Source organism: Tamandua tetradactyla, chromosome 6, assembly GCF_023851605.1.
Source record: "Tamandua tetradactyla isolate mTamTet1 chromosome 6, mTamTet1.pri, whole genome shotgun sequence".
NCBI lineage: Eukaryota > Metazoa > Chordata > Mammalia > Pilosa > Myrmecophagidae > Tamandua > Tamandua tetradactyla.
In genome coordinates, this window is record NC_135332.1 from 102,725,148 (window position 1) to 102,741,387 (window position 16,240).

The window sequence follows — 16,240 nt, forward strand, 5'->3', positions numbered from 1 at the left end:
CCCACAGGATTTTCAAAAGTCGTTTGAAACCAGAAGCTGGGAGAAGAGGCCAGAAGATGTTGCCACGAGTCTTCCCATGAGATGCTAAGCAGAGTTTTGCCCAGAGGAAGCAAGTGAGGGCCCACAAATCCTCAGAGAATAAGCCACTGGCTCAGAAGCACAAAGCAACAAACAGGAAGCCAGGACCTCAGACGCTGGCCACATGCCTTCCCTGCTAACAGAGACACCCCAGACTCCTTGAAATCAAAGTATCTCTCTCTAGATACCTTAGTTTGGACATTTTTTAACATCTTAGAACTGTAAACTTGTAGCTTAATAAATCTCCTTTATAAAAGCCAATCCATTTCTGGAATATTGCCTTCCAGCAGCAATAGAAAACTAAAACAATTTTAGTTTGCTAAAACTGAGTTTGTCTGCTCCTGTTCCTAATATCATATTTTCTTTTCCTTTCATCTCTTGTCAATTATATCCTTTCTATAATGGAATCATTTACCTACAATTTTCTGGAATTATAGTATTACTCAGAGGGGTAGAAGGGAGGTTTCCTTTGGAGAATGTGGAAAGTCTGTTTTTAGGCTCTCCAATAGTGTACTCTTCTACTCCACATAGTTTATCTCTTTCTCCTTAAGATGCTATAGCTCTAACACAGCCACATTTGTTTTACTTTGGGATTCTCCATCCATCAGTGGATATCTCCAGTTGCTTCATTCATAATTACTTATTCTATTCCATGAAAAACTCAAAAGTGTTGCTACTTACTTTACCTCCAATACACTGATCCAAATTATGGCCTTCTCTTGGTCTGATTTTTGTCTAATGATAGCCTTTAGAAGCCCTAGAGAAGGAGATGGAGTACATAGGCTTCAAATAAATTTTCCTAAATATCAATTTTCTTAGCATTTGACAGAAGATGGACTGAACTGATGAAATTAGCTGGCTGCTTTGGTATTGGAAAGATACAATCATATGGTCAAGATGAAGACCATTTATAAAAGAGCTCAGCAGGAAACAAAAGCAAAAGCAGGAATTTGGGAGGTAGATTTAAAGTCGTGAGTTGCTAAAAAGATATTTTTGGTTATAACTTGCTACTCATAAAGCCTTTAAAGATCCACCAGTTTGCTTTTGGACTTTGTTTTTCCATACTAAGATGATGCTTCTTGATACAAAATTAAATGCATCTGGCTAATTTGAGAATTATCTATAAAGTTGGCTTAGACTAGACTACTTTTTCTTCTCAACCAGCATTTTCACAAGGGCTCCTTGGCTTCTGATCCAGGCTCGCTGTGAGACTGCTTCATGAACCATTTTGTTGAGCCAGATTACAAACAGAATCCATTTCCTGTGAGCTTCATGGCTAAGAGACGTTCTCATAAGCCAATCTTCCACTTAAATGCTCCAAATTACCAGTTAATTACTCTAGCCTAAAGCAAATGGCTTATGTATCTTCCAGATTCCAAGTCAGTAGGAAATAGTGCAGATAACTGCAGATTATCCAGTGGATTTCAGATCATTTATGTAGTAATCAAATATTGAACATGTTTAGAATTTACCCAAATGTCCCTGCATAGGCAAAACCCACATCCTCAGAACATGTTTTTTTCCTCATTAAGCAGCATATATGGTGATTAATAGGCTCAAATTATGGAGTCAACATTTTGATTGCTAATGTACATGGATTCTTCTATTAAAGTTGGGTTTTATTCAATTTATTTTTCATACCATAATGTATTTCATGAAATGCAACACACCTGTGTTGTCAATTTTCAAAGAAATATGCATGCAGCATCAGATGGAGGCAATTGGCTGTGGATTACTGGTTGTCAAATTCCTGGTGGCCAGATATCTGAGTCTTAAAATCACTACATATATCGTAGAAATATTATCTTTAGCCTAATCATTTTGGGCATATTCAAAAAGTCTTCAGGTGCCTTATCCAGACTTGGAAATGAATGGAAAACTGCCCTATTAAATAACAATATAACTATATAGCTTTAATGAAATTGAAAAAAAAAAGACTTTTGAATTACAATAGACCACTCATGCAGAATAATTCATGCACAATACTGGATTCCAGTTCGGTCTGATTTAATACTGATGTTAATGAAGTGCCAAGAAAAGAGTGAGTAATAGGGTGAAAATCTTTTGTAGCAATTTCCAGGAGAGGATTTTTTTTTTTTTTTGGTAATAGAAATTTCTTAGATATTTCAATCAGAGCAATTTCTTTTGGGTGGAAGTGTTTGAAAAGAGAGAGAGGAAAAGTGAAGAGAAATAAGGATGAGTATGGGGAAACTTACTATCTTGCTTATTTGTGAAATGAAAAATTATTCATGTGATATAAAAATGAAACTGACTAAATGTAAAAATGAAATGAATCCACCTTGTGCCTTCCCCATGCTGAACAAAATGCAGACAATTGAAACAAGACAGAATGAAGATATTTTGCGAACTTACTGAGCTTTTAATAATTTTGTGGTCATCTAATGTGTCCCTTAAAAAAATTATCATCCCCAATGCAAAAACTTTGAAATATCATTGAATTTAGCTTGTGTGTAAAATAAAAATCCATTTGATCACTGCAGTTAAAGGTGTCATTTTCCAAAAGGATTATAACAACAGGAAAACTTCATTTCAAGGGATTGAATTTATTTCCTGGAAGTGCTGGTTCTCATCTGATGGCTGCCTTTACATTAGAAGCAGTTTGTAATACATACAGGCAATGTTTCACCTATTCTAGAAACAGTGTTCTTAACTTTGACTTATTTTATATGGTTGCCTGCACGTTCCAGCTCTATACTAACCGTTTTTGCTAACTGCAGAACATTTATAGATTAAAAAAAAAAAAGCAAAAAACAGATTCCTTAAACAAAAGTCTGGAAGGTTTAATAGTACATAATTTTTATGTATTTTAGAAGATGTTAACGCTCATTACTAAAAATGTTATGGCTGGGCAGGCCACAGTGGCTCAGCAGGCAGAGCTCTTGCCTACCATGCTGGAGACCTGGGTGCGATTCCCAGTGCCTGCCCGTGCAAAGAAAAAAAAAAAAACAAAAACATGTTATGGCTTATGAAAGATTTGAGAAATGGTACAAGGTTCACCTTTTTACCCCCTTATTCCAATTTAGAAGTTTAATCTGAAGATGAAAGAGAACACATTTTCTTTGGGATGTCCCTTTCTGTGCCTGTCAGATATATTAGGTGCCACATTTTCCCAGGACTATAAAGAATAAAGCATTTTGAATGAAGTTCTTGAAAATAAAAATGCCTCTTTTGTTGCAATAAACTTTTGCAGGGTTTGCCTTAGTCAGGCATCCTCTTATCTCTGCCATATTAATATACGCAAATTATTCTTCTACTAATAAAGTTCTGCTGAGGTGAAAAGTTCAACAGATTCATGTCTATTGAATGAAGTTTAGACATATTCACTTGGTATGCCTTGTCCTCCAAAATCTGACCCAAGTTTCCCTCTATCTCTAGTTCCTGATAATTTTTTTTACCTAGAAATGCAACTCTAGCCTGACTCACTTGCTCACCATGTAAAAAACAAAACAACTTTTTCCAATTCTTGCCTAACTGGCATCTCTACCAATTCCTCAGGTCTCTGAAAATTCTACCTAGTATTTTCAGTGCTCCCTCTTCCTTGAAGGTTTCCCTAACTTCCCAGTTCTCTGAACTCCTACAGCAATATTTTTACCTCTCAAATAGTAGTAATCAATACAATATTCTTATCTCTAAAACTATAATGAGGTGTGTGCCTTTCTGAATCTGTGGTGGACCCCAGAAAAGCCATGCCCTTTGATCCTCATTCAATATTGTTGGGTGGATTGTTTCCATGAAGATGTGACCCACCCAATTGTGGGTGGTAACTTTTGATTAGATGATTTCCATGGAGGTGTATCTCCACACACTGAAGGTGGAGTTGCTTGCTGGAATCCTTTAAAAGAGGAAACATTTTGGAGAGAGTCCCTTTTGGTAGAGCCACGTGAGAGCCAGCAGACGCCACCATGTTCGCCATGAGCCCTTCCAGCTGAGAGAGAAACGTTGAATGCCGTCAGGCTTCTTGAACCAAGGTATCTTTCCCCAGATGCCTTAAATTGGACATTACTATAGACTTGTTTCAACTGGAACATTTTCTCGGCTTTAGAACTGTAAACTAGCAACTTATTAAATTCCCCCTTTTAAAAGCCATTCTGTTTCTGGTATGTTGCATTCCGGCAACTAGCAAACTAGGACACGGTGCAAGGTTAGTTCAGTGGTATAATTCTCACCTGCCATGCAGCAGACCCAGGTTCAATTCCTGGCCTATGCACTCCCCCCCGCCCCCAAAATTCAACAAATGGTGCTGCAATAATGAGATAGTCACATGGAAAAAGAATGAAATGTGACCCCCCCCCACCATACAGCATACAAAACAAAAACAAAAACAAAACTATAATATTCCTGTGTGACCCTGAAGTTTTTGTGTAGACCTGCAGCATTTTCTCACTGAGTGGAGACTCTGGGGGCACATTACCTGGGCTCAAATACTAACTGTACTTTTTTAGCTATATGAGTTTGGGCAAGTTACTCGAATGCTATGAGGTTCAATTTCTTGATCTCAAAAAGAGATAATAGCAGTTACAACCTGAAAAGAGTTGGTATGCCTAAAACACAATGGACAGTAATTGGGCACAGTTCAGTGTCATGCAAGTGTTGACTGTTTAGCATTTTATGGCTTTCCTGACTGTTCTAGTTTACTGGAATGCAATATACCAGAAACAGAATGGCTTTTAAAAAGGTGAATTTAATAAGTTGCTAGTTTACAGTTCTAAGGCCAAGAAAATGTCCTAACTAAAACAAGTCTATAGAAATGTCCAATCTAAGGCATCCAGGGAAAGATACCTTGGTTCAAGGAGGCCGATGAAGTTCAGGGTTTCTCTTTTAAGTGGAAGGGCACATGGTAAGCACAGTTAGGGTTTCTCTCTCATCTGGAAGGACACATGGCAAACACGGTGTCATCTGCTAGCTTCTTCTCTCCTGGCTTCTGGTTTCACGAAGCTCCCCAGGAGGCGTTTTCCTTCTTCATCTCCAAAGGTCGCTGGCTCGTGGACTCACTGCTTCATGGTGCTGCAGCATTCTCTGCTCTCTCCAAATCTCTTTCATTCTCCAAAATGTTTCCTCTTTTATAGAACTCCAGAAATTTATCAAGATCAACCCAAATGGGTGGAGACATGGTGTCACCTAATCCAGTTTAACAACCACTCCTGATTAAATCACATCTCCAGGGAGATAATCTGATTACAGTTTCAAACATGCAGTATTGAATAAGGATTATTCTGCCTTAAAGAAATGGGATTTAGATTAAAACATGGCTTTTCTAGGGGAAATACATTCTTTCAAACCAGCACACTGACTATTACAGCAGGAGCTCCAGAGGCAAGGGCAACAAATTATTATTTTTCTGTATGAGACAATATGGATTCAAATAATTGCTTCTGACTAAACATATAAGTTTTAAATTATGAAACCAGCTTTTCTTTGAGTTTTAATTATCTATGATAGATCTTGTTTCTGATGAAGGTGCCAATCGTTAAATTTATTTCATTGCTTTGTGCTTATATGAAATATTTATTTCGCACATGAAATGTTTCTCAAGAACTTGTTATATTCAAAATATTGTGGTAGAACCAGTAGGAGGCAAATACACTTCCTTTGGCCTAAATAAAGTCATGATCTTTGAAGCACTGTGCAAAGGACATATACTTTTGACTCAAAAAGACCTGGATTTCAATCTTTGTTTTGCAATTTCTAAGCTATGGTCTAGAGTATTATTTAAAACACTTTAGTTTTCACAAATTAAATCAGGAACCCTAATAATACCATATCTTGTACTTTATTGTGTGAACAAAAATTTGATAGCAGGCTACAAAAGAATCCCCGCATATTATTTGGCACACAATAGTCACTCAATAAACATTCATTTTCTTCCCCCAATCAAATCAGAAAAGATTTTAAAAATGGAAGAAACAAAAATTTTAAAGGTTAATTAGATTTTAAAGAAATTATCAAGGTATAAGTGAAGTGTTAACTTCTGTGTTTATTTGTTCATTCATTCAAACAAAAACATGATTGAGTTTCTACTCTATACATGATGTTATAATTGGTGCTATGAAGAAATGTAGAAATATAAGAAGGATGTGCTCTCTACCTATAAATAGCTTATCAAATAATGGGTAAGTTGTGAAATATTTAGAAGTAATTATGGTAAATACTATATATGAGTACTTAGGTAAATTCAAATAGCATGATTTGAGGTCCCTGAGGAGTAAGAGCACATTTCTGTTTCTGAAGATGATAAAAGGCTTAATGGAGAATGATGTAAGCAGAGCTGAAAAGGCAGATAGGATTTTAACCTTTTTTTTTCGCATGAGCAGGCTCCAGGAATCGAGCCCAGGTCTCTGGCATGGCAGGCGAGAATTCTGCCACTGAGCCACTGTGGCCCACCTGGCAGATAGGATTTTGACAGGTTAAGTTAGAAGTTGTATTTTCCACTTAGGAAAAATATAGTACAAATATGGACAATCATAGCGCAAGTTCAGAGAATAATGAGAAATAAAGTTTTATTGAAATAGAAGATACATTTAGGAAATTCATAGGAGATAAAGTTAGAATGGAAATTGGGGCTAGTTTATAGAGGGTGGCAGTCAAAATTGGTTTTGAATTTAGTAGGTAAAGAGGAACCACTGAAGATATTTGAATAGCACAACAATGCAGGTGACATCATCAGAGTTGCACTGTCAGAAGTTTGAAGTGATGGTTTGAAATTTAGAAGAGACTGAAGAAGTGCCTAGAGATATGGAGGTTAGCTTGTGTGGTGGTTTCAAACTCTGTGTTCCCTAAAAAAAATATACTCTTAAAGTTAATCCATTCTTATGTGTGTAAATCTATTATAAGTAGGATTTTTGGATGAGGTGACTTCAGTTACAGTTGGCCCAGGGTGGGTCTTAATCCTTTGACTGGGGTCCTTTATAAATGAGATGACTAGAGAAAGAGAGAAAGCTACAGAAGCAAGAAGCTGAAAGCAATGAAACCTGGAAAAGAAGGGAGAGACTGATAGACACTGCCATGTGCCTTGAAGAGTGTGACAGAGGAGTTCATGAGCGCCGGCAACTTGTCTTCAAGAAGAAAACATCACCTTGAAGATGTCTTGATTTGTACATTTTCTTCAGACTCAAACCGTAAGCTTGAGTGTGATGGGGGCTCAGTGGCAGAGTTCTTGCCTGCCATGCCTGAGACCCAGATTCGATTTCCAGTGTCTCACCATGCAAAAAAAAAAAAGATAAAACATAAGCTTGTAATAAATTCCCATTGTTAAGAGGCAGCCCAGTTTCTTATATCTGCTTTGAGCAGCTTAGCAAATGAAAACACGTTTTTTGGACAGAAATAACAAAGTCTGCATTAGGGATAGGGAAGAAAAGATGGACTGGGAAGGACTGGCTACTGTCAATATTGTTTGAAGAATAAATAAAAGTATAGAAAGAGGAAAAGGCCTATTTGTCAGGCATGGAAGACACTAGGCACTTGTTATATTGGTCTCCTTTAATATTTACAATATGGGTGGGGATAGATTATATCTTCAGGTGGAAGTAATTCACCTGAAGGTCATGCAGCTCATAAGTAGAGGAACTAATATTTGAACTGAAGTATATTTAACTTCAAAGTTCAAACACTTCTATAATGTGACATATGTGACAGAGAAGAAGGTCTATTAATTTCTCATCCCAATGTGAAAATAGCTTTATTTAGATCTGCTTCTATAATTGAATAAATGATGGCATTCTTTCTAAATTTTAGACACTTGTGCTTTAAATAATAAAGGTAAAAGTCAACATTTAGATACATTGTATATTAAAATGAGTTTTGTTTTAAAACAAGGTATCCTTCACAATGGCAGAACAGTCATTATCATAATAAAAAGTATTTATTAACATACAACATAAAAAAACAATGGGAGAGAAATTACCAATGAATTTTGAGAGGATGGAAAGCTAATGGAAGAGTTAGACAATGTTTTATTGAATATGAAGTTAAAGATGAATTGATAGTGACTTTTACAATATTTTTGTACCTACATAAATAGAATAAGGATTTCATAACTAAAAGGATTGAAGTTTTATGAGAAGAGGGCTACTCATCTTGCCTCAAACTTTACATCTTTCTTTGGGAAACTTCAGAGAACAGTATTTGAATGCAGAAATTAATCCAAGCAAACAAAAATGTGATAAACATACTGAGATGTTCTTAAGAAGAGCTTAATTAGTACCCCACCCTACTCATATATTAAAGCTAATTTATTACATGTTGTCTCCCTCCAAGATACAATCAACCTGGAAAGGCAACTTAAACTAACCTGATCTAAATGAGTGAGAGCCCATCCGTCTTTACATGCCAATGTAACCGAGAAATTAGAATTTAAGGGATGATTTTGATTACTGAATCATTATACAGACATTCCTTTCTGCTTTCTGGTATATTGGAGTAGATAGAGAGAAGTAACTGAAATCTCTAAATTGTAATCCAGCTGCCTTGATCTCTGTTGATCATTGTATAGGCTTTATCTCTCCTGCCCCTGTAATCGTAAAAACCTTGTGACTAACTTCATTTATACCCATTTATCCAGTTTTCAAATTTAAAGTCTTGCAATCACTAAAGACAGCCCCTAATGTTTATTAATGAAGGATCTTAGGTCAGTCCAGAACTAACCTACCCTAAGTCCAAAGTTATCTTGAGACTGGATCTAACCAAAGTGGGCCCACCTGACATGTGCAGTATAGACTTTAACCTAGAAGTCACCTATACCTCACAATACTAAAAATCATACCTATCATTATATTCAGACTGCCATTTTCTTAAGTTCTGGGACTAAGCATGTAATCAATCTGCACATGCTCAATAATTAGATCACTTCTAATTATATCATTTGGGGCCACTGTACTCATTGTCCTAAATAAACTCTGCCCATCCTTTAATTCAATAGAACTATCAGAATTACTGCTCAGGGAGACAGATTTTGGGCTGATTAGGCCATCTGCTCTCCTACTACATGTTTAGTAATAAACTTTTTCTCTCTTTGAAACCCCAGTGTCTCAAGACTTGGTCATTTGAACATATCAGGCAAAAGAATCCATCACCTTTGTCTAGTAATACCAACGCATGACCAGCTGTCCTTTCCATACAATGCCTCATGAAGATTTTTTTGTAAGTGAAATAAGACATATTTCATGGAAGACTTTTTTCTTTTAGTTTACCTGTTGTCCTAACTTTGCTGTCATTGGTGACTCCTGCTGTGCAATTGTACAACTGTTGCTAATTGACTTTTAGATTTGGGTTTTCAACCTCTGTCATGTTACTTGAAATGGAGGCTTGAGAACACTTTTAGAATTATCGAACGTTGTATTTCTGAAAACTGTACTTCCCAAAGGGAGGCTTAGAGATGATGAATCCTGCTTTCTATATTCTTACCTTTTATCAACCACTTAATCTGGAGTAGAAGCAGTTGTGTAAAGAACACCCAGGGAAGGTTTTGGGGAGCACAGTGATTTGTATTCAAGTACATTAGAGGCTCTAGAGCAATATTCATTATTTTATTTGGAGATATCAGGGATGCTCTGACTTAGGGGGTTTGTTGATGTAGGTTTTAGGCTCAGGAGGCAAAACAAGAGAATATAAAGTTTACAGACTATGAGGAAAGAGAGTTTGAAATATTTTACTCTGGCTCAGCATATAGGTAACCACTGGAATTTGGCTATCCTCCCTGCCTCAGCATTGACACTTCTCCGCCCATGTCAAAAGAAACCCGGACAACCCACTAATCTTTTTTCCTGGTGTGCACATAATAGACATGGCATCAAGGAGTAGGAATTTTATATAAGGGTGGAAAGAACACAATTGTGTCTCTGCTTACAGTCTTCCTAATGAGACATTTTTTTCAAAATAAGGATTTACTGTGTGTGCTTTCAAAGATGGGTTTCAATGATCCTTACCTCCTGCATCATGCCCTGGTATAATCCTCCCATTGAGTCCGGGCTGCACCTGGTGACTTGAGATATCACTTCTGTGATTGGGTTACAAAAGATTATGCCTTATATCATGCTAGACTCTCTACTGCTTTCTTGTATTGCACTTCTTAATTGAGCAAGCTGCCATTTTGGAAAGGCCCATGTGGCAAGGAACTGATGGAAGATTCGGGCCAACAGCCAAAGAATAATTGAGTCCTTTAGTCCGACAGCCCATGAGGAATAGAATCCTGCCAATGATGAGATAAATGATCTTGCAAGTAGATCCTTCTCCAGTTGAGCTTTCAGATGGGACCACAGCTATGGTCAACACATTGCAGTTATATGACAGACCCAGAGACAGAAGAGAAATGTAAGTCATGCTCAGATTCCTGACCCACAGGAGTTATGAGATCATAAAGGTGTGTTGTTTTAAATACAAATTTTGGAAACAACTTGCTACACAGCAATAGATAACCAATACAGTGCACAATTGATATTCTGAAATTCTGAAGAGATTGATTGATTTTTATAACACTATTTTAGAGGATAGTAGAAACTTGTAGATTTGATCATCTTTTGACCCCTGTTCCAGTTTGCTAGCTGCTGGAATGCAATATACCAGGGACTGAATGGCTTTTTAAAAGGGGAATTTAATACGTTGCTAGTTTACAGTTCTAAGGCCAAGAAAATGTCCCAGTTAAAGCAAGTCTATAGAAATAGTCAATCGAAGGCATCCATGGAAAGGTACCTTGGTTCAAGAAGGCCGATGAAGCTCAGGGTTTCTCTTTTAAGTGAGAAGGCACATTGCAAACACAGTCAGGGCTTCTGTCTCAGCTGGAAGGGTACATGGCAAACACAGCATCATCTGCTATCTTACTCTCCTGGCTTCCGGTTTCATGAAGCTCCCCAGGAGGCATTTTCCTTCTTCATCTCCAACAGTCTCTGACTGGCTCTCTATGTTTCTCATGGCTATGATGTTTTTCTCTAATCTTTCTGAATCTCTCTCATTCTCCAAAATGTTTTCTCTTTTATAGGACTCCAGAAACTAATCAAGACCCACCCAAATGGGTGGAGACATGCCTTCACTCAATCCATTTTAACAGCCACTCTTGATTAAATCCCATCTCCAGGGAGATGATCTAATTACAGTTTCAAATATACAATACTGAATAGGGATTAGAAGAAACGGCTGCCTTTACAAAATGGGATTAGGATTAAAACATGGCTTTTCTAGGGTAGGTACATCATTTCAAACCAGCACAACCCCAAATCCTTTAATTTACTACTTCTTTTTTTTTCCTGACTATTCTGCAAATGTCTTCATTCTCTCCAAGACTTTAACTTCCCCTTTATTTAGGCATGTGTTTGCCAAAATTTTTATTGGACAGTTTTTCAGATTTAAGAAGAAACTTCAAGTCATTAGTATAATTAGAATATTCTTTACTGAAATGAAGGATTTTATGTTTAAATATAACTTTACATCTCAGTGTGCCTTAGGAGTTGGGTGAGAACTATCCTATAGACACCACAAAAAACACTGGTAAAGTAAGTATCCAATAAGGAAAACTTTACCATGTGTTGTTTTGTGTATGTGTGCATGCATGGGTTTGTGTATGGTGCTTTAGTTCCTTTTTTCCCTATCTCTGTCTGAAGGTTAAAAGAAAGGTTTAGGGTAAAGCAAGGGAATCTAAGTTGTTTATGGTATGACTAAGACAAATAGATTTTGAAAAATAACACTTAGAATAAGTGTCATTTTCAAAGAACATAAATTGGAAACTATTGATCTAGTTTTAAAATTCTTAACACCACCTCTTACTTTTTAAGGCAGGGTATTATATGCTATATTGCAACTATTTAAAATGTCAAATAGAAAATAATAGCATTTCTCTAAAATTTCACTAGAGTTAACTCCATGACTTTGAGAGAGAGGCCACATCTGAGCAACAAAGAGGTTCTCTGGGAGTGCCACATCTGAGCAACAAAAGAGGTTCTCTGGGAGTAACTTTCAAGCACAATTTTAAGTAGTCTTAGCCTATCCTTTGCATGAGTAAATTTCATAGGGGCAAACCCCAAGATTGAGGGCCCAGCCCACTGATCTGGTTGTCCCCACTGCTTGCTAGAACACCAGAGATTCTCCAAATGAGAAAAGTAATCATTTCCTCCTTTCTCCCCAGTCCCCCAAGGGGACTTTGCAAATACTTATTTATTCACTGCCCAAATTATTCTGGGATGTATTGAGGCATCACACTAACCTGAACAAACCAACAAAATCTCACGCCCTATTCAAGATTCTATGTGCTTATGGTGTTTAACTAAACTGAACAAAATATAAATTTTGTACCAAGTAAATCTCTCTCTCTTTGGTCTCACATAGAAGTTGAAGCTCTAAAATATGAGCAAGATCTTCCTTTGCCCTGTATTCTAATCTACTTTAGCGCTATCCAGATCAGCTTCATTCATATGTCTAGTTGAAGTCTGATCCCTTTTCAGCTTTTTAAATAGTTTCTGTATGGGGTACTGCTGACTTTCATAGCTTCAGAACTCTAACTCTGAGTCTTAGGTGTCACAAGTACCAAAGTTTCTGAGAATGACCAGTTATAAACAAAGAGCTCAGTATCTCAGAATTTAGAAATGACAGTTATACCTCCTGAATATATGTGACTGCTGAAAGAGCTTTCAGTCTAGGACCCTTTGCAGTAAGCCCCAACCTGATAACCCATGCTCTCGACTTCAGTTTACCGAGTTTTATATTATAGTTAATCCATACTAGTGAGGCATGATGCTATTTGTTTTTTTGTTCTGGACATTTCATTCAACATGCATTCCTTATGATTCATACATCTAGTTACATGCCTTCCAACTTTATTCCTTCTTAAGTTCTCTCAGTAGTCTCTTGTGTGTATATACCTTAGTGCCCACTTCCATTCCTCAGTTAGACCACCTCCATTCATTGTGGATCAGGAACAGTGCTGCCGAAAACACCAGTGTGCAAATGTCCACATGATCCTGAAACCCTGTTGCTCAGAATATACTTGGGGGAACTGAGTGTGGGGGCACGAATGAACATTTGTGCCTGACATATATATATATATATATAATTTTATATATATATAAAAACACATATTTTTTTGTATGCTGTATGGTAAGGTCACATTTCACTGTTTTTCCATTTGAGTATCCTGTTATTGCAGAACCATTCATTGAATTTTTTTTTTGTTTGTTTGCTTGTTTTTTTGTTTTGGGGAATTTCATAGAGTCTTGGGGGAAGTGCATGAGTGTGCCTGAGACATTTTTAATTTCCCCTGTATGCATCCCAATGTTAAAGCCAAGGAGTGACTTGTAATATGGAATTTGTGACCACTGTCCATAGTAGAGTATAGTTTAATAAAAGGAAGGTGTTGTTTTTTTAAATTTCTAATACAAAGTGTAGAATAAACCACAAATCTCTGTGAATCTGTGTAAGTGTATGTGTAAAGGTATAATGAGGATTAGGAAAGGTATTTATTTCTTTCTCTCACTCTGCTACTGTGGGACTATCACTGGTTTTGTAACTAATAGGGACTTGGTTACTTCAAAAGAAAACACACATAATATCACTCAGAATGAAATCCTCTATGTGATAGGATGAATATGCAAATCAATTTCTAGAGGAAGTTATTCGTGTTTAATCAATGACAATTATGGAGGGCACAGTTCTTGACAAACAAGTATATATGGTAATAGACATATCCTTGTTGTTCAATCTCAATAAATATGCTTTAGCACTCAATTGGCACCTAATTAGCAAATAATTAGAGCCTCAAAGAATATAAATTTACATTTAGTTGCATTAGTTAACTAGGTTCCTTTATTGCTCGGCTCTAAGTAGCCGCCTCCACAGGAATTTTTCTACATTTATTTCTCTCGTCAAGTGTAATGTCAGGAAGCAAAGAGTTATTAGAGCAGTCTAATTGAAATGTGGAAACTAATTAGAATGTGTGCTCCTGTTTAGGAGCTGCTGAACTAAAAGAGTCTGAAGTAAAAATAAATCACTATATACTATAACTATCGTATATTCTTAAAATTAAATTCAAATTTGAGACTTTTGATTTACACTGTAACCAATCACAGATACCAAAGCATGTTAAACCTCTTCAAAAAGTTGTGAAGATATTTTGGAAACCAAATCGAAATAAAATCTGCTTTCCCTGGGATAAACTAACCAGCAAAATAGCAAGCAGTAAAATTTTAACAACATTATAGGGAAAATACAGCAACACTGGCCAATATCAGCAGTTTCGTTCACAGAAATTGCACAGAATTAAACTTTTGCAAAGAAAAGCTTGGCAGGCAATGTTGTCAAACTCTTTCCAGAAATAACTGACAAAGAAAACATACACACACACACACACACACACACACACACATTCAAGAAAATTCTCATGTCAATGGGATATCCCCTAATTGTAAATTTCCAAGTTATAAGATAAAAGACACTATTTGAGAATCCATAACTATTTAAGTAATGTGATACATATATATTTGAATATATGACAGTTACAAAATAAGTATATTGAGCTTGGCCTCATCATATTTTAAAATAATGTCTATAATTATTCAATGAAGGGAGTTATGCCCTGGGATTGCTAATTTTGAAATTGGTCAATATTTGCATAAATTTGTAAAAAAAAAAAATCCACATAAATAGGAGAGCGAACTGAACCCTTTCTACATATAATGCCCAAAGTTATATGGGAGAGGAGTTGAGCCTCTGCCTCCAAACCACAGTCACTGTTCCTCTAAAGGAAAGCCAACCGTGTGCCAGTTACTTTCTTTGCATATGCTGTGTGAAGCATTCATTCAATCCATTCAACAAATAATTATCGAATGTCTTCTCTGTTTCAGGAACTAGTCAGTGAGTAAACCCCATGATAATCCCTAACCTTGTGGAGCCCACATTTCTGTGGGAGAGAAGGGGAGCAATATCTGTAAAGTAAAACTCAATTCACGTTACCCATCAGATTTCCAAACTGATATTTCATTTACGGATTCAGTATTCACTAACAAATGGCAGACACTGGCACTACATTGGGACTCTCCAGTTGGAAAGGACAAAAAAGTAAAAATAAATAAAATCAGTAAAAGAAGGCCTTCCCTTACTTTGTAAATAATACAATCCCAGACCTTTTCTATTACTACCTACATTGTCTTGATAAATTTGTGGCTTCCTGTATGGTATAGGAAGCATGCTATAATGTCAGCCTGAGTTGCTCATGACATCCCATTTTTCCTATGAAAAGAGTAATGAGTTCCAACTAAAAGGCTGTTTAAAAGCAGAGTCATGTAGCCACAGTCAGATCAACTCCCTGTGAAATCTGAGGGGCAAGAGTCGGCCTGGGCAGGAGCGGAGGAAGAAACTGAGGAGACGCAGCCATGGGAGGCAGCCAACTTTCCTGGAGTCTGCTGGGACTAAAGTGAATGTGTTTCCTGTGGATCAGAAGGCTGGCTGAAGGGAGCTCAGGAGAGAAGGTGGAGTTTTCACAGGATGCCCAGGGTGGAACGAAGGGTTAGGGAGGAGGGGGAGCAGGTAAGCGGTCCTCCGATGGTGGGACTCTGAAGAGTCCCATAAATTGTCAAATATGTCAACAGGCAGCCCAGCCCTGTAACTTCCAAGTCAAAAGTGAGCTGAGACTCTCTCTCTTCTCCCCACCTCAACCCAATTCTAGAACATGCAGAGTTGGGGAAGCGGAAGAAGGACGGATAGCTGTGCTCTGGGAGGAGGGAGAGGTTGACTGCAATCCCTTCCCTGAGCACTGGCCTCCCCACCTGCAGGAAAGGTGAACTCAGGTGTTAGGTGTGGAGCTAGGGAATGTGGGGTTGGGAAGGGGGAGTCCAGGTTAAAACAAACACAAAGTTTTGACTATGACCGGGGATTGGGCATTTTAAGTACAGACTAAGGAACCTGGATTATCATTTTGTAATATGTCTTTTCTCTTCCATTCTCCAGGATGTGTATCCACTCCCAGCTCATAATGGATTTTCCGACTTCATTCCCAATACATAGATGCTGTCAGATGATCTCAGTACACAAGTTACTCCTAGCAAGAATGTAACACAGCAGCTGTGTTCAGCTAAATGATGCCACAGCGGCCAGAAATGGTGTACGTGCCTTCTGAAATACCCAGTTCGTACCGGGAGCATCTGGCTGGTGATGGCTGAGTGTACAT